Source organism: Bidens hawaiensis, unplaced genomic scaffold (genome assembly GCF_021521415.1).
Source record: "Bidens hawaiensis isolate Kalapana, Puna unplaced genomic scaffold, B.hawaiensis_p1.1 tig00036711_1, whole genome shotgun sequence".
Lineage (NCBI taxonomy): Eukaryota > Viridiplantae > Streptophyta > Magnoliopsida > Asterales > Asteraceae > Bidens > Bidens hawaiensis.
The window spans coordinates 118,355-125,060 of record NW_027505425.1 but is presented as its reverse complement, the minus strand read 5'-3'; the positions used below and the strand labels follow the sequence as shown (position 1 = coordinate 125,060).

The 6,706-nt window shown below is 34.2% G+C and overlaps 1 pseudogene across 1 annotated transcript; it reads left to right on the top strand.

The window, feature by feature from the left end:
* The first annotated feature begins 668 nt into the window (after positions 1-668).
* On the top strand, positions 669-4,464 carry LOC143613118 (F-box/LRR-repeat protein 10-like; annotated as a pseudogene). Its single transcript, XR_013150059.1, has 4 exons — positions 669-887; positions 962-1,151; positions 2,176-2,272; positions 2,345-4,464. The product of XR_013150059.1 is annotated as an F-box/LRR-repeat protein 10-like (transcript).
* The last annotated feature ends 2,242 nt before the right edge of the window (positions 4,465-6,706 follow it).

The window sequence follows — 6,706 nt, the reverse complement described above, 5'->3', positions numbered from 1 at the left end:
ATGAACTTATATAAGTTAATAAGCATAAGCTTAAAAAGCTAAGCAAACACTAAATTAAGCTTATTTTATAAAAATAACTAAAAAGGCTATAAGCTTTGTTAAAAAACTAGGCCAAACAGTCAGTTAATCAATTTGTCAATCAATCAATCAATCATGCCCAGTAAAATCCCACCGACAGCAAAGCTATAAGTAGGGTCTGAGAAGGGTGGGATTTAGGCACACCGTACCTCTATCCAAAGGAATAAAGAGGTGGCTTCCAGAGAAACCCTTTACTCTAAGTACATGTGTATGAAGCAAAATAAAGGAAATCAAAGTTTAACAGTTATATAAAAACTACTACTAATTATAATAATATTAATAATAAGATCACAGTTTAACAGCTATATAAAAACTAATAATAATTATAATAATAATAATAATAATAATATATGTAAGGGAAATACCATTATGGTATGTGACATAAATAAGTTAAGTCTAAGCCCTAGGGTATTCAATTCTCCCTAAAAATCCTTAACTTTAATTCTACTTCTCCACGAATTCCTATCCTCAACCATGTCCTCGGAGAGGTTTTGGTCATTCAAATCATGCCTAATCCTCTCATCTCAATTTCAGTCGTCCTCAACCCCTCCTCCCGTAATGTTTTCTGCGGATCTAATTCGTCTTCAGTTAATCAATTTGAAACCCTAAAAATGGCGGAAACCTCCAATAGGAGGCGCAAATTCAACCAACAATCTCCGGCCGCCGGAGATATGAGTCTGAATCGAATGCCATCGGAAGTCCTCACCAAACTCGATCTTCCGTCCATCTGCGCCGTAACCCTAACTTGCACAACCTTCCGCCTTTGCGCTCAAGACATCTTCAAATTCATCCCTAATTTTCACCTCATTGTATGTCTGTCTGTTGCATTCATTTGTAAAATGCTATAATTAACACCTTTAAATGATTGTTAATATATTTACAGGATATTGGTGCTCCCATTGATCCGTTACGGCAAGTGTTGTTACCAAACGCTTCGCTTCGGAGCCTAAAGCTGGACTGCAGGAGGCTCGATGAATCCGCGATCGATCATATTATTATTCAGCCTGGATCGACTCAACTGTCGCTCCGGAACTGCTTTTTTCTACGATCGGAGCATGCTGCAAAGACCTAAGGTTGTTGTCTATTTTTATATAAACAAGATTAAATAGTTTTTGTGTTTCAGTTAAACCGTCACCGTGTCACGCGTTTTTGAGTGACAAGTTAGTGAGAGCCAGAGCCCCCATTCATGTGTTTAGTATTTTTAGTTAAATGGTTAAACCAATACGGGGGTGTTTGGCCTAGCTTTTTTAGCAAAGCTTATAGCTTTTTAGCCTTTTTTTTTTTTTTTTTTACAAAATAAGCTTAATTTGGTGTTTGGTTTAGCTTTTTTAGCTTATGCTTATAAGCTTATGTAAGCTAATTTGAAGAAGCTTACTTGTTTAAGGATGTAAGTTACTCATTTGCCCTCAAATGATGGTGGATTAATAATACTGAAGCAACTTATTACGGTAACAAATCAAAGAATGGTGGATTTAACAACTTATTAAGACGTATAAGTATAATCAACTTGTAGAATATAAGCTAATCCAAACACTATAATAGAAAATAAGCTATAAGCTACTTTAAAATATAAGCATAAGCATAAGCTATAAAATAAAAGCTAGGCCAAACACCCCCCACACGTCTTATAGCTTTTAATTTATTTCTGGATAAATTGAAACAAAGAGTTTATTTCATGGCTGAAAGAGAAAGTTTTGACTTTCGAGGATCAGCAGACAACAAACTTGTTTTCATTTTAAGTATTGAGATAAAAACTTTGATTGTCACATAAATTGTTGACAATTGAACTTTGTAGAGTTTTTCTCAATATTACAGTTTGTAACAAAGTCCAAAACAATTCAGAACTTGAAAGCTAATTTTATTGGCTTTTTTAAAGTAATTCGAACCTTTAATTTGTTTTGACTTTATTGTGGAACCTTTTAATGAAATAATTGAGTATACTCGTGCACATGGAAGACAGCCATAATTCCTGAGTTTCTTATGCTTTGGTTTCAGTCTCCAAGCTTTTAATTTTATGCCATATGCTAGATCTTACAGTTTTCGATCATGTGTGATGATGAATCGTTTGAAGTATAACAGTTAGTTACATTTCTTCAGGTCACTGTATGTGAGTTCTATAGCTGATAACGGAGACCTAGAGTTACATGATGGTTGTGACCTTGAGGAATTACTTGAGGGCTGCACTCAATTGGAAGTAAGATTTTATTACTTGTGAGAATGCTTGCATTTAATTTATTGTGATTTTTAAAGCCATTTTGTTCCTCAGGAACTTGTCTTAATGTTTGATGCTACATTATTTCCGGATACCGAGTTTACTTCTGTGTTGAGTTTGGCTTCTGATAAACTAACTTGTCTTCAAATCGGGTACATACCCGAACAAATGGTCATAGAGCTACTTGGCCCCACTGTGACACCAAATCAATCACCCAATCATATCATGCCGCCTGTATTCCCAAACATTCACAAACTCTGCCTTACAGTAGACCGCATTTCTAACACCATGATCAACATAATATCAAATACTCTTGTTCGTTTAACCCATTTGGACCTTCGAGACAATCCCATCCTTGAAACCAGTCGTGATGGCGACTTTACAGACGAAGGTCTTCAGTTAATAAACAAACACGGAAGATTAAAACACCTTTCCCTTATTCGCAGCCAAGAGTATAATCCAACGTTCTTCAGATATGTTACTGATGAGGGCTTTCTGTTACTGGCTGCCAACTGTATAAACATGGAAAGCATATCTCTTGCAGGATTCTGCCATGTCACAGATACCGGTTTCAAAACTCTTCTGCATGCCTGCACAAACTTAGATGAGTTTAAGGTTGCTAACGGGACCAGCATGACCGACCTCGTGTTTCATGACATGTATGCTACTTCACTTGGTTTGACTTTTGTAAGTTTAAGAATGTGTAAACTGCTTACAGACTCTGCTGTTTCTCAACTGGCACTAAATAAAGATCTTGTTGTGCTTGATCTTAGAGAGACTAAAAATATTGGTGATGAAGCACTTGAAGTCATTAGCAAACTTCAAAAACTTAGGACTTTGCTGTTAGATGATACGGATGTAACCGATTTGGGTTTGTCATATTTACAAAAAGGTGCAAAACGCAGTCTTGTTAAGTTATCCATTAGTGGGTGTGGCAGGTTAACAAGCAAGTGTGTTTCTTCTATTTTTAGCGGTGGGTCAAACCGAGAATTAGAAGAGTTGGATTTGTCTTTTCTGCGTAATCTCACAAATGGTAGTGTGCTTTTTCTTGCAAAGAATCAGATCCTGCTTGTTGATCTTCGAATGAGAGGATGTCCGCTTATCACTGATATATCAGTGATGGCGTTAGCATCGATGACAATGGCGGATGGTGACAGGTTGCATGGTAGTACTTTGAGATCACTGGACTTATACAGCTGTGGGGGGATTACTAAACTTGCTTTTCAGTGGTTGAAGAAACCTTATTTTCCCTGGTTGAGGTGGTTGGGAGTAAGTGGTTCTAAGAATCATGAGTTGGCTTGCTTGTTAGCATTAAATAGACCGTTTTTGAACTTGATGACTCGTGGGGAAGACCTTGGGACGGATATGTGGGATGACTTTGATGATATTATCTTGCATGATTATGATAGCGTTGAGGACCCCGAGAAGTTTTTTCAAGATGATGGTGATGATGAAGATGATGACGATAAAGTTGATAATGATGATGATGGTAATAAAGATGATGATGATAAAGTCGATAATGATGATGATGTTGGTAGTGTTGATATTGATGATGATGACGATAAAGTTGATAATGATGATGATGGTAATAAAGATGATGATAAAGTTGATAATGATGATGATGATGATGATGATGATGATGATGATGATGATGATGATGAAAAAGTTGATGGTATTGATAATGTTGGTAAGGTTAGTAATGGTGGTATTGTTGGTGTTGATGATGTGGTCGGCTGGGAAAAATGTTTACTGATGAGAGTGAAGTTGTTCGGGCTGCCATATATAAGATATTACTCATAAGGGGGCAAAACAAAATGAGAAAGAAAAGTTGTATTAACTCGGCTGCTGTTGGCTCTATTGCTGAAGCATTTACCTAAGAATCAGCAACTGCAGAAAGAGAACAAAGCCATCTGCTACTAGTTTGTGGGATGCCTGGAGCACTAATGTGGTCACCACCAAAGAAGAAGCACTTACTCTCACTAGAACTGTGGTTAGTTATATTATCTATGTAGATGTAAATATAGTTTTGTAACTCGTAAAAGACCATGCAGAAACTTGGAATGTGTGTATGTTTAAGAAAACTAAATTAATTTATGGGTCAAATGTTTTTCTAGTTTCAGAAAACCAAACTAATATTATTTATCTTGTGATGAATGTTGATGATTATACAGGTGAAACAAGATTAGATTCTTATTAAATTGTTGCAATTTATTTTTGAAACAAAAAGGATAGTAATTGTCAAGTTATTGAAATGTTGCAACTCTGGAAGGTTAATAGTAATTTGTTTGAATTCATAAATCATCTAAGATAATTTTCAGGACACTTTTGGCCGTCTGTGAAAATTTGTTGGTGTTAAATACAATTGGTGTTTTCAGTTTTGATGGTTATTTCAGTTTTCAGTTTTGGTGTATACCGGCCCTTCATTGAAGTAATGTTTAGTGTTGTGATGATTCAAGGCTTAACTTAATCTATATTTTGTGTATGATATGTCTTCAATCTTTGTATTCTTTTTTTAATTTCCTCGGAGGTTTTTAGTTCAAAATTAATTGTTTTTTTTTATATTATTTTGCTAGTTCTATTTATTAAATTTGGTCTTTTCGGGGTTTAAAACCATGTAAACTACTGTCACAAAAGAATAGTTTGCTTTCTTCTATAAAGGTAAGATGTAGTTTACCATTAACTGTATAGTAATGTTACAAATTGTCAAGGGTGTAGGAAGCAAGAAAGAGTGTATGAAAAGTATGACCATTCATCAAAGTAATATTTAGTGGAGTGATGATTCAAAGCTTAACCTATTCTATATTTTATATATAATGCCCCAATGGTCAGAAACATGGTGGATGACCCGGATGTCCTGGGTTCGAATCCTGATTCCGACCGGATTTTACCGGAGCATTAAAACATGTCGTGCATTTGGGCGGGTGAGCCAACTGGGTTTTACCGGGAACGCCAAGCCAAACTCGGATGCTAGCGTGGATCCCGGTCATGTCAACATAGTTGGCCTGAGTGGGGTGGCGGGACGCGACGTGTTCGCGCAGTGAGATACCTTATCTGTGAAAGTCACCGTCCGAAAAAAATAAATAATCCATCCCTTCTAGTTTTTGCTGATTGTAGAAATAAATAATCCATCCGTTCTAGTTTTTGCTGATTGTAGTTTTCCGTTGCTAATCATATGTTTAACTATCTAGTTTATATGATCAATAATCCACATTAAAGATACGTATATGTATCTAAAGGATTATGCACACTTATTATGTAATTACATTATTTAATAAACATTTTAGCGATTTGACATATATGTAACATCATAATTTAGTTTCATATATGTTGATATATCGTTAAGTTACATATACATATACTAGTATGACCAGTTTCAAAAAGTAAAAATATTGGAGCTACATATATGAACTACATATATGTATATGAAGAACACATTGACATGGCGAAAACAAAGAACTTGAAGAATACAAAGAAAACAAGAGTATGTGGTGTTGCTATAAATACATGTGTACCTAAGGTGCTACCGGCTACGTATATGTAATTGTTTTATCACATATGCGTAAATATGTAGATACATATATGTATCATTACGACTAACTTTGTTTTATCATGTGTCATGTAAAGATAATAAAAAAACTTGAATTATATTAATAACATGAATATAAAATAAAAGTTATATTTGTAAAACACAGGCACATAAACATGACAACTTTTAAAACACTCTTAATTCAAAACATAAAAATAAAATAGATTTGCAAATAGAATTGATAAAAACTTAACTAAAGAGAGAACTTTACCTACAAGTATGGAAGTGAAAAAGTAGATTAAAAAAATAGGAAAGTTACATGATATACATACGATATTAAAGAATACTAATAGTAATCTGATTTAAGTGAGAGAGTGTGAGAATTTTTAGGACGCTTCAAAATTAATAAATTTTTTTACCACTTTGCCCTTTTATCTTCTTAATAAATATCCTTTAGTTTTCATTTATTTACCTACATGCCATTGAATATATCAACCATAGATCTAATAGATCAATGGTCTAAATTGATTTATTTGGTTTTCTGGAAAACTATATCCCCTATATAACACATCCAGTCCTACACTAGCATATATAAACGTACTTTCTATCTGCATACACTAAAACACTCATACATGAACACACTTACAAATACATACACTAAACATGCATGTAACATTGCATTTTATAGCATATATTACACAATAGTTGAAGTTTATTATTACTTAAGATAATACAAAACACCTAATTACTAGTTCATATACTACTAAAAACCTATTTGTTAGTTAATACCAATATAGGGGTGATTTTTTCACTTAACTCTATATCTTTATACACTAGATAAGTTATATGAACTATGAAGGAAATACTCGTGAGTATGTTAATTTTGGGTT